Below are 15,860 nucleotides of genomic sequence, written 5' to 3' on the forward strand. Positions count from 1 at the left end.
GTCACCAGGCTCAGCTTTCAGGAAGGAATGAGGGACGTTGCGGCCTGGATGAAGCTCAACACTGAGGTCCTCATCCTGGCACCTTCAACCTCCGCCTGGGATGACACATGGTGGCCCTCCACCCTATGGAGTCCCCCCCTGACAGACCACGCTCAGAATCTCAGCATCATCGTTGACTCCTCTCTCACCATGACACGCCAGATCAACTCTGTCACCTCCACCAGCTTCAACTGCCTCCGCATCCTCCGAAAGACCTCTAAATGGATCCCCCATGAACACAGATAAACCGTCACCCATGCACTCATAACCAGCAGGCTGGACTACGAAAATGCCCTCTATGCCAGAATTAACAGGACCCTTCTACACAAGCTCCAAACCATCCAGAATGCCGCGGCCAGACTCGTCCTCGGGACCCCACGGCACGAACGCATGATGCAACACCTTCGAGACCTACACTGGCCCCCGGTCGAGAAGAGAATAACCTACAAGCTTCTCACCCACGCCTACAAATCCATCAACAACATCGGACCCAAATACTCAACGATAGTCTGTTTCCACACACCCAAAAGAACTCTCCGATCCGCCGACCTTGCCCTAGCAGAGACATCCCACACCGCAGCAACACAGCAGGAGGAAGAGCCTTCTACATCGCAGTCAAAACCTGGCATGAGCTCCCGGTCAGCATCAGATGCTCCCCTAACCTGTACATCTTCAGGAAGGACCTCAAGACCTTGCTCTTCGACTGAGCTGCCCACCTGCCTCCCCCAGTGCCTTGAGACCCTCATGGGTGAGTAGTGCACTTTATAAACCCTGATTGATTTATTGAATGCCATAAGGTGCAGAGCACAAAATACAGCTGTAAAACCCCCCTGCGCTTTGTAGCAATGTGCATGATTCCTCCAGTGACCATCCAGAGCACAGTAAGACATAATCTCATGGACCAGACGATCCTGCTCCTCTTCACAATGCTGCAGAGGCCCACATTGGTCCATACCTGAGTTACGAAGGTTAGTGGGGTGGTCACCTTCAATGGGCTTGTTTCCTGCAGATGCACTGAGAAAGACATAATTATAGTGGCTGGTTCTCTGTAGTATAGGACGTCGTCCTTTTACAATTAATTAATGGTAATCATATTATCATGTTATCACAGTACACAATATTTGAAGAGCCTTGTTGTAAGTGTAAGTCGCTGTACTAGCGCCTACAGAGGTTATAGCATAAGTAAACAATAACCTGTTAAGTGAACTTTGCCAAGAAAGAGAAAAAGCCAGCATGCTTTCCACCACCTTTAATGATTGATTTCAGAACAGTTTTTTATTGATTCGCACATTGGTATCCTGGGCGTTCGAGGCTGCTTCTGTCTATTAATTTCTATCCACAGCACCTTATTTTTCCATTGTGGCAGGTTCCAATGAGGTGTTGTACTTCATAGCAGGTATTGCGTACTGTGCACATGCCCCCGGCCATTCGACAGGCTCTGGAGTCATCAGGAAGTGCTGGGGAGGAGGAAAAAATACTAGGTTAGATTCACTTTTAGTCCACAGATAATGTATTGCATTTGCATTTATATAGCGCTTTATACCCATGACAAGGCACCGAAGCACATCAGTGGATGGATAATCTTTGTATTCTCTAAGAGGTGACGTCTGGAAGCTGCGTGGCATGTCCCTGTCTGCACAAGCTCAACCAGCTGAAAGCATCTAACCGCGAGGATCGTGGAAACCAATGAGGCTGCAGGCCTCGAGGCCGTTAACAGAAGTGCATTATGCCCTCAGAACCTGGGCATCGGTGATACAAGCAACAATTCGTTCTGTCGGGTTCAAAACAATTTCTTTGCAGTGTTATAGGATAAATTTATGTACACAATGAGCTTGGACACTCACACAAAGACAAAATCGTCATGCTTATAAAGAAGAAATGCTATTTTACTTCATATTCCCAAAGCCCTAGATTCTCTTCTTCTACGTGTTAGTTGTCTACCAATCTCGTGTACACCATCTTTTCCCCTTTCAACATGAAATATCTTAGGGAAAACCAGGCCTAGGTAACATGTGCCATACCAATAGTCAGGTAATCGAAAATAAGCTTTGTATTCGCAGATAAAAAATATTCCAGGGAATACCGGATCATTTCCTCCTTTAAATCCCCACCCACCCATGATTCTATAAGTATCATGACAGTCACTCGCACCTATAAAGTAGTTATCATATACAGTTTGATTTCTTCTAATACACAATTTCCCTTTCTGTGGCCAATCTAAAGCCATAGCTGGACTAGTTTCTCCTTTCAAATGCTTTTCTCTTTCAACATCCCAGACTGTCTTTTCTTCTTTCCTCTCAGGTATCTTCTTTTTCATCTTTATTCTGCTTTCTTCTACCATATCTAGAAAAGTATTTTCTTCCTTCTTGAAACTACAAGTGAGATTATTTTTAAATACTGATTCTAAAGTTAATTCTCTAGTTTCTAGAAAAAAATCACCTAACACTTTACCAGGTTTTACTCTATTTAATTCAGGAACTACTGGTACTTGTGAATTTTTTTTATCTACATCAGAAAAATAATATTCTAGCTTCCCTGTTTTGTAAAACAAACTTGTTAACACTCTACATGTTATTCCATATGTTACTGGGAGGTGATGGTAAGTAACACCCTCAGGCACCGATGCAGGCAACTGCATGCATACATAGCAGTCTCTCACATCCATTGTTTTTACATATTCATACAATAATTTTTTTAAAACATTGTTAGAAAAATCAGTTATGGACCTATCTTTATGTAAATAAGTTCTATCTATTCCTCTAGTTGGATTAATATCATGAATCTTCTCTACACCAGTTTTATTTTCAGTATGACCTTCTATTTTCTCAAACGTTACTTTAAATGATACTATCTAAGCTAACGCACTCCACAGAAGCATTAGTAATCCTGTACAACAGCAACACACCTTGCACCATCTTCGAAGGAACACACATGTAGATTTTCTACTTTCTGTGCTTGCCATTTCAGAAAATGATCAGTGTCTTTTGACTTAGTCTCGTCCACACACAACTAGTTTTGTCTAAACCCAAGGCTCTAGGCGCCTACTTGGTTCTTTTTGGATATGTCTATTTTTCTGTATATTTCACAATTCTCTTCTGGAGCACTTTTGTCTCCTCAATTTGGCATTTGATTGTCTTTCACTTTGCTCTCACAATCTTGATTCAGAATTTCCTGAACATCCGTCTCTTCCCCAATGTTGGACAAGATAACTCTCAGGATTTCCGATTCTTCGTCTTCCTCAACCACTTCTGATATAGTCACCCCTAGATCCCCTTGGCTGTCTGCTTCCTCTTGTACTTCAGGAAGTGTCACATATGACCATTCTGGTGACTTATACTTCTGGTTAGGCTTTCTGGTCTGTTTTCTGTCCTCTGACGGCGTCTGTTCAACGTCTTTTGATTTCTCTTGGCTAGACACCTCATTCACTTGTTCAGCTCTGGATGACTTTACTCGTGTCAGTCGGTATCTCAATCTCTTTATCTTGTTTGGCCAAACTTCTTCTTTTGCTGGCCTTTTCAACTTATTTCCCTTTTCACTTCTCTCAGTTCTCCATGCTCTTTTCCTCAGAACTCAACCTTCTGGTACTTCGTCGTCACTGCCCTCAGATTCGGTTCCACCTTGACTTTTACTTTCAGTAGTCTTTCTTTCCACCACTTCCTTTTTCTTATCTACTTCTGTCCCTCCTCGTGTTTCTTCCACGCAATCTTCCTGCTGATAACTGTCCCTTCTTCTACCTGGATGTATGGTTTCCCTACAACTCCTCGGGGGTCTTCCGCAGCAATCTTTCCCTCTCTTTCTGTATCTGGTACCTCACCATCTATTTCTGTGATTTCAGGTGGAATTTCTCTCGTCTTTTCATGCGGAGCTTCTTTATCAAGAATTTCTTTGACAGTCATTTCACTGTTTTCGTTTATTCTCTCATGTACTTGTGCTGGTATTGGGCCCAATTCACAGAACTAACTTAAGACAAAATCCTAAACTTACTACCATTTTGGTATTCACAGAAGGCACTTACTCATGTTGGTATTCACAGAAGGCACTTACTCATTTCAGTATTCACAGAAGTTAGTAGTCCTAACTTTAGGACTCCTAAATTCCTTCTGTGAATACCGAAAGTCTTAAAGTTAGGATTTTTCTCAGTTTAGGAGTAGCAAAGTTAGGACTCCTAACTTTAGGATTCCCAAATGCCTTCTGTGAATACCGAAAGTCTTAATGTTAGGATTTTTCTCAGTTTAGGAGTGGTAAAGTTAGGAGTCTTAACTTTACTACTCCTAAACTGAGAAAAATCCTAACTTTAAGACTTTCGGTATTCACAGAAGGCATTTAGGAGTCCTAAAGTAAGGCAGCTGGGCATTTCTGTGACGTTGGGATCAAGGGTCATTGGTAAATACGTCACAGACCTTTGAACGCATTCATGTTTTTGAACAGGCACTGAGAGAGCACAGTCCTCCCTCTCACTGCACATCGGTGTATTTTATTTTAAATAAACTTGCATTCCTAGTGCCGGGGCGTGACACCTTTTCACTTTCAACTCTAGGAATGTTTTGTGCAAACCTTCTCTGTACCATCATAGGTTTTCCTTCAAACTCTTTTGGCTTCATTCCCTGTCCAGCACAATAGTAACCTTCATCCTTCAGGTGCCATTCTATCAGCTTTTGCTGTATGTGCACACTGATCTGATAAGAAAATATTAAACCAATAACCAACTGAGTCACAAAAAATCTTATGCTAATGGCATCAGGACATACTCTATCACTGTGTTGCTGAAACATTAAACACACACTTTCACAAAACTCATGAACCAATTTTAGCTCCTGTTTTTTTCTTGTAATCTGTACCCAATTAACATATTTTCCTGGCACTCTGCCCTTCAGAAAAGTAATCGCTGCTTCATTTTTCTCAACAACAAGAGAAACTGATGGTGCATTCATGCAAACATTTTTCACTGTCTCCTCACCTGGCCTTTGCACCGCAACTTTAGATTCAAACCATAATTCAGTTTGCATGACAGTGTCAAAAATAATTTCCAAATTATTACACAACTCCTTTAAAATGTCGATAAATCCATCAATTTGTGGGTACCACAGCATAAGTTTGTCTCTCAATTTCGGGAATGTGTTCAGAAATTCTGCAAGTTCACTTTTGTTCCGTGGCACATGAACATGCACTTCTCCCACCATTTCTCTCAATGAGCAAGCAAAAGCTTCTCCCTCATTCTGCTTATTATTTTCCTCAACTAAATCTGGTGGTTTCTTTTTCTTATCCAGTTTCCTTTTTCTTCTCATGTTTTCTTGTGCACTTGTCTCCTAATTTCTCAAACCCATTGCATTTAAAAATATATTTTGTTTCTGCAATGTGCAATTACATTCCTGAAGAACGCATTGTCTCATTTGCCTCTTCTTTCATATGTACCCTGAAGCTTTTCTGAAATGGAAAACTTCCTGAAACATTAATTTTATATTTTTGAGCCACATCTGTCAGTCTACCATGTGTAGTTACTGCAAGTGTATTTGTTTCCTTACTCAGGGAAATTAATTCTTTTTCCTGACACTGGTTCATATTTTCATGATTTAAATAGCAAGGACTGTTAATTTATTCATGCTCAAATGTTGAATTTAAAACACTAAGCTGTTTCTCTTTTTCTAGTTCTTGGTTAATTTGTTCCCCCATGCTTTCTATCTTTTTAATTACTGCTGCTTCCTCAAAGCAGGTTTGAAAAATCCCATCTTCAAATATATTCATTTTATCCTGGGCTGTGGGTGCTGTAAACACAATTATTTCCCCATCGTTCAATGCTTGGACTGTCTGGGGTAGTTTCTGTTCAATAATCTGTGCATTCTGAGTTTCTGAAATAAACCCTGACATATTTACTCCTTCTACAACTCTTTGAACCTTTTGAGTAGGGCCCATATTCATTTGGACAGTCACAATTTGTCTAGGCACTGTCTCAGTCACATTTAAAGCGGTAACACCTGGAGGTATCACTGTCAGCAGGTAGCAGGTCAATCTGAAATGTCTGCACATTTCTCTCAATTTGTGTTTCTCTCTGTTCAACAGAAGCAGTAGCCACTGTAGTACTTACTGGTACACTTATATCCGTATTTTTAATGGGAACCACATAAAGTGGTGGACACTCAGTTAACAATGCATCCATTATTTCATCCTCTGAATCATTATTTATTTGAAGCTCTTTATCATCATTAATTCCCTTCTCCTGCATCTGGTGCTTTACCTTTTTATCCTCACTTGCTTTGTCTCTTGCTGCTTTTTCCCACATGCTTAAGGCCTCAAATTGTGCAGCTCTAGATGGTGTCTTTCTTTCACATAACTCTTCCCTTAATTTGTCAATAACTTGCAATTCAAAAGTACCATCTTTTGCAAACCTCAAAGGACCCTCTTTTTCAGTAATCTTGCACCATTGGTGAACCCACATACATGAATTTTGTCCCAAATTGGTAGACATAAAATGTACAGTTGTTCCTTCAGGGGCATCACCAAATAAAACGACTTTTTTCACTTTACCTCCAAACAGCTTCTTTAAACCTTTAAACAATTCCATTTCTGCAATATTTTAATGCAATTTATTTTCTCCAATCCTGCCACAATTGACAGTTTCAGTCCGTTTAACTCCTGCTACTGACCCCTTCTTTACAAACAGGGCTCATTACACACCCACTGTCTCGTCCAGTGCCAGCGCGGCCCTTTGGGACGTCAGTTTTCCTCCTGCTGCTAGCCCTCCCTTTCCAAAATCTTACGACAATCTTTTTCTGAGTTTTCTTTAATCAAAATTCCGTTAGTAACAACATAAAAACACCACCATTGTCCGTTTCGCTAACAAAAGAGATAGTTTTGACCTTTCTCACAAGAATTCCGTATTTCCCGAGAACAGCGCTTACCTCTGCCCTACTACGGAATTATTACATTCGCCGATAAAGTAGCACTTCCCTCTACCTTACCCTTCTAGCAAGCATTAGCTAACCGTTTCTCTGGAGATAAAACACCTGTTGAAGACTACACTGCTCCTGAGAATTAAGACCAGAGTTTCACAATTAAGCCGAATGCTATTTCATTTATGCACATTCATACGGAAAATATAGTTCATTCACACAGAATCCTGCCTTTCCCGAGAGTAGCGCTTACCTCTGCCCTACTACAGAATTGTGACATTTGTTGATAAAGTAGCACTTCCCTCTACTTTACCCTTCTATCAAGCTTAGGGAACACCTGTTACCTTTCCAGTGATAAGCGTAATCAGAGCTCACAATGGACTCCTTTTAATTAAGACCAAAATTTCACAGGTGGCCTTCGCTACCCATACACCTCTTTCACACAGAAATGTCCCTAACAATAACACACAGCGATGTTACCGATTAGAACCCAGACAATGCGTCGTGCAACTCCAATCGTCACATGTTTTCCCCGTGTACCTACAGGGCAACAAACAATACACCATGTGACTTCACATGCCACGGGGCATCCGACTTCCTACATCCCAGAAGTCTTCAAAAACAACGTAGAACGCGACGCGACTCAACATAGAATGTTAGTACATAAATCAATAATCAATAAATCTGTCCTATGAAAATACCAATTCAATCAAATAAAAAAAATAAAAAAAAACATCAAGTCAAAATGAGCAAAATTTCATCCACAGTCAAAACCCTAAGTTTAGAAATATCAATCTTTGGGTTTCATTCTGTCACATGAAAAACCATTTTATGTATCTTTAATTCTAATGCAGTAGGCGTGTCCATCCGGACCTCTTTCTTCTAAAGCAGGAACTATACATAATTCATCCTCGATAGTGAATAGTTTCCAATTCATTTCGGGCCATATTTTTTGCCCTTCGTCAGGGATTCACTACAAATGTAAATAACAGAAATTAAACTGTATGTTTACACGAACATAAATTGTACTGGCTCAGAAGTCACTCATTATGTATTCGTTTTCTTAAAAAATGCTTAAATCGGCGTCTTCCCTCTAGCTGATCAACATAAATAAAATAACTCTCCCTCCTTTTTTCAGAACTCCAATTTGTAATAAAACATTAAACTGTTAACCCCACTACTTAGGTTCAATGGTTCTATGGTGCCCCTCAAAACCAGCCTTGTAAAACTCCCCTCATACCTGTCATGCGTATAATGGCCTCATTCCTAGTTTGTTGAACTGATAGTGCACTAGGGGCATGAGTAATTTGAATAAAGGAAAAACAATGAATTTAATTGTGGTTCATTCATTGCAATGGGCAATATGAGCAGTGCTTCCGGGAAGGGAGCAATGTGACGCTCCCACATTCATATGTGGCATGAGAGCGCCATTGGTAGTGTATGACTGCTAGTCTATGAGGGGTGTGAAAGTGCTGTTTGAGGAGGGAGACTGATAATGCACTAGGGGCATGAGAGTGCTAACAGATGGATCTGACTTCATCGCTGTGAGAGGGTGCAAGAGGGCTGTCTGTAGTATGACTGCTACTCTGCGGGGTTTGAGAGCACTGATGGAAGTGTGTGAGTGCTATTTTGTGAGGGGTGTGAGAATCCTGTTTGTAGTGTGTGACTGCAACTTTGAGATGCGGGTGATGCTTCTTCTGTCACATTTACTCTGCAAGTGACATCTGTACTGTGAAGTGTGTGACTGTCTCTGTGAAAATGTGAGTGTTATCAATAGTGTGAGACTACTAGACTAAGTGGTGCCGGGGTCTATTCATTTGGTGATGGCAAAAGGTGCACTGGGGGTGAGTGTGCTTTAGTATGGGTTTACTGGTCATTAATGTGAGTCAGAGAACTCTTTAGTGTGGATGGAACTCTGTCAGGGGTGGGAGAGCAGTCTTTAATATGTCTGTTACATTGTGAAGAGTGTGCCACTCCTGTTGTTAGTGTGCGTCTGCTAGTCTGCGAGAGGTTTGCATGGACTCAGTAGTGTGCTATTCTAGAACAGCTGGAATTGACACCACTAGCCAGAGGGCACAGGAGTATCCCAACCACAGCAAATATGGCTCACAGCCAAGGGAAAAAGAGATAAAATGTGACATTATCAGGGGCTGTAAAATCCTAGCACCAGCCTTTGCCCTCCTCATGAAAGCTTGACACTTGGTCCAGTAAGAGGGCTGTGTTACTAACTTGACTTGGTATCTGCATGGACGAATATGAACTTTTCTTTCAGGGCCTGCACAATTGCTTAAAATGTCTTGTGTTCTTCTCAAAATGCTTGCAATGCCTACCTTGCCAATCAGGTAACAAAGACATAATTGTAGGAAAGTACAGTTGTCCCCAAATAAATAGTGGCCATGCCAAGCCTCTGTGTGGACATTACCACATGGAGGCACATCTTGGAGGCTGAGTGAGTCCTCCAGCGGTTCCACATTTAATGAGAAACTCTTTGCAAACAGATGGAAATCTTGGCGGCCATTCTGTGAGCAGACTATATAGATAAGGCCAGGCCCTAAACCGCCCTCCTGGTGACTAGCAATCTGACAGAGGGAGGGGTCTAGTCGGAGAGGCTCTTGTTTGGATTTGCATTAGTAGAATTTACACGAGGAGAGAAACAAAGGAGTAGTTGATGATTGGAAATTGAAGATTATCTTCTTTTAAATGTACAGAAAGTGAAAACTCGAATAATAAAGCAAAATAGTAAAAGATCTTATACTGGAAAGTTCAAAGGACAAATGTGATGGTGCGAATGCAAATTACAATTATGAGAAAGCGAATTAACAAATTAGAAATGTACTTGATATTATTTTTGTGTTGTTAAGTGTGGGCCTTTAAAACTTGCATGACAAATACATGTGCACGAGTTTCTTTCCCTGTAATTTAAAACTGCCGGTCGAGGCTGGTCTCTGTATTTTTCCTCAGCTAATAAGATGCACATTTTTAAGGGAAAAGGCTGCAGCCTTTGGGCAGAAGTGAATATTTCATTGTCTATTATGCGAAGCTTCCTTCAGCATGATACGTGCAGGAAGAATGGTGCAGAAAGAAGATGTGCAAAAACACGAATTAATGCAAAGTATTTTAAAGTCGTTCTTCTACTGCTGGTGCATAGGTTACCAGAATAATTAATGCCTGCACAGAAATTCATTGTGTATTATAACCATACACGTCTCTTGAAATAAAACAAGGGTAATGATTTTATTTTGGTGCAATCTCTGATTTCATAAATCCGATGCTTACAGAATGCTGTGTGCTTTTAAAATGTCAATGTTTTTTTTAACGCATATTGGTCAACACAGTATAAATGGATTGAGTTATTGTCAATGTAAGACATCGGGTTATTAGTTGAGAGGGATAGAAGCCAAACTAAAATTTTAAACACAATGCTTGTTAGGGTGAAAATAGTGCCAAAAAGCACAAAGTACAATTGCATGGTTACTCTAGACTAGGTCAAAGGCACAAGGCCAGCTGCAATGGACTGTGAGTCAGAAACAGGGAGCAGGTTTGTCCTGGTGGAGGTTTTACCTTCTCAAAGACCAAGGCCATGCAAGGAGCCTCAGTAGGAGCTTTGCATTGGCGAGGACCATGAGGAGGTTGTTGCCGACACCAGGAGCAGTTGGCGCTGGAGCTTTGCTTTGCCAGGAGATGTAAGCTGTTGCTGTTTAGCGCAAAGAGGAGCTCACTGTTGGAAATTGACGTTGGCGATAGAAGTGGTGACCATTTCTGAAGCGAAGAGTCCATTTGTGAAGAGTTCCAAACTTCTGGATTTGCACCTCTAACTTGGTTTAGGGGCAGTAGGACTACACTCTGATGCCTGCCGAAGGTCCAGCACCTGGGGGACAACTCTTGGGGATCAGGACACACTCAATCAGAAGCCAGCAGCACGGTTCAGGCAAGTCCAGGCAGGTCCTGTTGGTGCTGATCAGCTTGCTGTTTTAGGGAAGGCTTCTGGATGCTATTTATGGCCCTATTGCCTGAGCAGGAAGTAAGCCAAATAACCCTAGGAATAACTTCTAGAGATCCTGTGGTCAAGTAAAGTAGATCCAGTTTTTCTTCTTCTGCTCTCAATCTTCCGCAGGTCCACGAGCATTCTGATGAGAGGTATTAAAGGTACTACAATTATACTTAGCGCCAATTTTTTGGGGGGGGGGAACCTGGCCTTCTCCCAAACTGGTTGTAGGCAGTTCTTCCCTTTCCCCTGAGTTTGTCTCTAACCTGTCTAGGGGGACAAAGGAATGGGCAGGGCTGCTATCGGGTCCCTTTGTGTGTGCTGCAGGCAGGGTCCTTTGCAGTGCACAATTCCTCTACAGCCCCTTTCCCCCCCGTGTCTGGAAGGAACACAACAAAACACGCCACGCCAGAGGAGAGTCATTCACAGTTACATGATTCTGGACTCTGGTAGAGACACATTTAGTTTAGGTAGAAAAATGCAAACTATTTAAAAGTGACATTTCCTGAATAGTAACTTATAATCCAACTTTTCAATTACACTTCAAATGAGAGGAAGACATATATTTCTACATGTTCCCAAATTGAAGTTTTCACTTATTAAGTGTAATAAGGTAACCAAGTTTTGGTGTATGGGAAAGATAGCCTTACAATAGTGAAAAACAACTTTAGTAGTTGTTCACTGCCATAACATGTAAAACTTATGTACACATGTTATACATTTTAAACACCATGCACCATGCCCTTTGCACCTTAAGGGCCTGCCTTAGGGGTGACTTACATGATTAAAAAGGAAGGTTTAGGCCTGGCATAAGGTTTATTGCCAGGTAGACATGGCAGTTTAAAACTGCGCTATAGGGTACAGTAGAATGCCTGAGTCTTGTTTCACAAGCACTTTTTGTTGGTGCCATCATGAGTGCCGCAGCACACTAGTAGCATAAAAATGTACAGGTCTTGGGTACCTGTAGAACCATATCCTAGGGACTTATAACTAAAAGAAATGCACCAATCATGTAAGCCAATTTTATCATGTTTAGAAAGGAGAGCACAAGCACTTTAACACTAGTTAGCAGGAGTAAAGTGCAGCAAGGCCTAATAGCCAACAAAAACAGGCGCAGCAAATGAAGGCGAACATCTGGGGTGACACTGCAGAAAGGATTTGGTCCATCAAATAATAAAAGTGTTATGGGGGGGGATTCTCTGTTGACTTGCACTACTCTCTGCTCTCTTTTTATTCAGAGCTATTTTTGCTTGGGCACTCCATTGTGATCCATTTGCAGGTGCACATTATTTATTACTGCTTTGGATTCCTCTTGATTGAAGACCCACTATTACTTACTTGGCACAATTGCACTTTTACTTATTTTAACCTATTATCCGGTTTGTGCCCATATGCACAAGTTTCAGGCTCTTTCTGAGCATTCCCCTTGCAGAGTATTTTGTTACAGCTGCTCATAAAAAGACCAAGTGAAAGCCTTTTCTTAAATTATTTATGGCCCAGTTTTGAATCCACTGTGTCGCCCTCTGGTCCTGCAGATCCGTTTATGATAGAGGAAAGCATGCAAGTATTTAACACTAAGCGGAACACGACAAAAGAAAACACTGATTGTTTAACAGATGTTTTAGTTCTCATTTGGTCATCTTAAAGTCTGTGAAATTCCACAGGACATTTATAAATTCACAAGTCAAAAGAAAATTGAAAAATGCGACAGAATTTCTTAAATGATTGGACTGAATCTAACTTTGAACTAACCGGGTAGTGTACAACAAAGAGGAACTCAGACTTCATTTTCAGGTTAGTGGAAATTCCTTATTTAAGCAAGTAAATTCTACTGTAATCAAATGCACTGAGACAACCTATTCATTATAGATAATCTTTGCGGGACTCTAACCTGAACACGCATTGTAAGGCAAATTAAGCCAAATAATAGGTAATGTTTCTAACAATCTTGTAAATCAAACGGTGAATTTTTGAACGTCTCTAATCAGCTACGGTTCCTCTAGGCGGGGATGGAGGAGCCCATCCCAAACTGCTGCAGAAAGCGGGAAAAATAAAATGGTAATACAAGGATTTTATTATAATTTTATTTTCTGCCTTTCCGCCGAACGGAGAGGGCAGGGTGGGGCAAGCGCATCATTGCTGCTGATTGGCAGTAATGACGAGTGGCCCCTTCAGTATGAATTGTGCATGCCAGTTTGGCCAGGTAGATTGCTTCGGCCAAACCGACATGCGCAATTCAAACTCTCCAACCCGACTGTCTTAGACAGCCATGTTGGAGAACAGGCACAGGCCTTCAGTGCTCTTTGGAGCATTGAGGCAGCCTGCTCCAGCCAATCCAGACACTTCTCTAATGCAGCATGAGAGCAGTGTCTGGATTGAAAAGGAGCTGTGGGACCTCTCGCTCGAGGAGTCTGGAGCCTGGGCCGGAGAACACCCAGGACGTGCTGCAGGCTAAGATGATAAGTGGAACTTTTTTTTTCATTTTTCAAATTTTAATGTTAATTTGTATGTCTTTTAATTTTATTTCGACTCAGCATTTTTGTGGGGCACCAACCGCCACTGTCTTTGATGTGTGTTATAAATCTCCTTCCTCACAGTTCCTTCCTCAAAACAATTCCTCTCATCTGGACACTAAACCCCATATGTCAAGACCTTGCTGAAGCAGGGCTGTCAGGGTGGGCGTGGGATGTACAGTTCAGCAGTATACGCTGAATTGACATTTCTGAAGTGTGTTTAGAAGCTGACACACAACCTTTAATAAGTAGCTTTTTCTTATGGCCTAATAAAACTGCATGCGCTACCCACAGGTGACCGAACCCATATTTACTGCTTTATCCCTTGTTTCAAGAAAAGTAAACAGGCTTTGTTAAAAACTTTTCAGACAAACCCTGAGTCTAAATCAGTACACAAGGACAAGAGCTGCTGAACTCTAACTCCTGTTCATTTTGAGAGCATCTGTACACCTGTATGGCTATGCCTCTTTTCATTACTTTAACAATAAAGTTGAAAATCAGAGCCTCATATCATCGGAGTACAAGCCTGAAATAAATGATTATACAAATGGTAAAGTCAAAGTACAAGTTCCCTTGTAGATAGTCTAAATTTGACAGAACTCAGATATAGCAAATCTACACATAATTAACACCTACTTTGAGAATGTAAAATAATGTGACTCTAAGATCATTGACTAAGTATTAGATGGCAAAAACCAGAAAACTACTTACATGGATGAAAGCGGGTCCCCTTAGGGCTTCAATTATCTTTTCCCCTTCTCGTACATACTATTTGTATTTAGCTCGAATTTTAATTTCTATGCATTCCCAAGTCAAACAAGAGCACAGTTCTCCATATCATGAACTTATTAAGATGCAACGCATCCTGTCTTTTTAAACTGCTGTGCTCTTAAGCTAAATCCCATGCCTAGAATCTCCCAACACCCCAAATCATAAATTATATGGCAAGACCAGAGAATCATATTGTGCTTAGCTGTTCTTGCTTGATTTATATAGCCGTCAAGTGAGAAAATAATGTATCATACTTTCTTCCCCTCCTGTGCTCCTTACAGTGTTTGTTTGCCAAGTTCCCCATTAGATGTTACCAGGACATTTGTGAAGTCTCCATACTTTTGTGCTAGGTGTCTCTGTGTCCAACTGCATTGCTCGCTACTGGTGACACAATTATTGTGTATCAAGAAGTTTGTCATTATCATCAATAGCACCTATACATATAATGTTTGAAGTGAATTGTCTCAGTTTGACAGCATCTGTTGTGCAATTTATGTATGTGTGTAGTGTCACTTTAATCACCTTTGATATCACCAATGTTTCAAGGTGTAAGGGTAGAATTGTCATACCCTCAAGGTACAAGTGAGTGAGTGTGGTTCAAGGCATATAATGGCCGCTGCTATCAGGAGTTGTTGGAGGGCGCATTCTGTTCTAGCACAAATCAGGGTACATTAGTACCTTTGGTAAATTATGCCTATTTGTATAGTGCACAAGTCACCCTGGAGAATATCCTGGTGCCGAAGCAGGAGCTGTATGAGCCAGACCAGAGTCAGTTCTAGGTGAAGAGTCACAGAGTCTTCAGTTTCTTGCTGAATGCAAGATCAGAGGGGGAGGCTCTGAAGTGCATGGGCCGGTCGCTCCAGGCCTTAGGAGCGAGGTAGAAGAAGGCACAACTGTTGGAACTAAGTATGTGTGCGAATAGGATTCTGAGTGGAGGTCTTGGATAGGTTTGTGGAAGTTCTTACAGTTGTTGAATTATGTGGGGCCAATGTTGTGAAAGGCTTTGTATGTGTACATGTGGAATTTGAACAGTGCTTATTTGCGGATTGGGATCTTTCAGCTCTGACACAAAGCTAGCCGGGCTCTCTTACTCTGTAGAATGTATTTGTATGTGTATATATTTGAAGCGATTGGTCAGAATTCATGTAGGAAATATAAGCATGTGCAGTGGTGCATTAATGCACATTTTCCACACCTACCAACCCTAATGTCGCTCAAGTATTAGCCTTGGCACTACACCTGCCAGACAGTATTTTTGAATGGCACATTTACAGTTTTTTTTGTTTAAATTGACACTTACTTATTTTCATACAACATGAACAGTGTAGTGACACCATGTTTGACAAATTCAAAGAAATGCAGTTCGGGGTACAAACCATTGTATTGCCAGGTAAGCCAGCGAGCAGATTTCCGCAATAAAAAGTATACTGTCACTGCAATAACCGTGGCAATGCCACTTAGACCTTATTGTATGACACTCATTAAGCATCCTAGACATGGTGCATTGCATAATCAAACTGTGGACATGTGGCACAACAAAATGAGGACAACTAAACAAAAGGAGGGGCCGGGTAGTCACCTGAAACCCATTGCTGCGTGTGCTGGTAAGGGGCAGACCTGTCAGAGCCTAATGGCAGCAGCTTCGTAGTGTAGGGTCATATGTTT

At 41.3% G+C, this 15,860-nt stretch overlaps 1 long non-coding RNA gene across 2 annotated transcripts in view; it reads right to left on the reverse strand.

Moving 5' to 3' along the window:
• Positions 1-1,285: 1,285 nt before the first annotated feature.
• LOC146816584 (uncharacterized) overlaps positions 1,286-15,860 on the reverse strand; it is a 47,209-nt gene continuing 32,634 nt past the window's right edge. For both annotated transcript variants that reach the window (XR_014962465.1, XR_014962466.1), the window contains exon 3: positions 1,286-1,496. This is a non-coding gene — a long non-coding RNA (uncharacterized LOC146816584). The remainder of the gene's footprint in view (positions 1,497-15,860) is intronic.

This window comes from Triturus cristatus, chromosome 6 (genome assembly GCF_964204655.1).
Source record: "Triturus cristatus chromosome 6, aTriCri1.1, whole genome shotgun sequence".
Taxonomy (NCBI): Eukaryota; Metazoa; Chordata; class Amphibia; order Caudata; family Salamandridae; genus Triturus; species Triturus cristatus.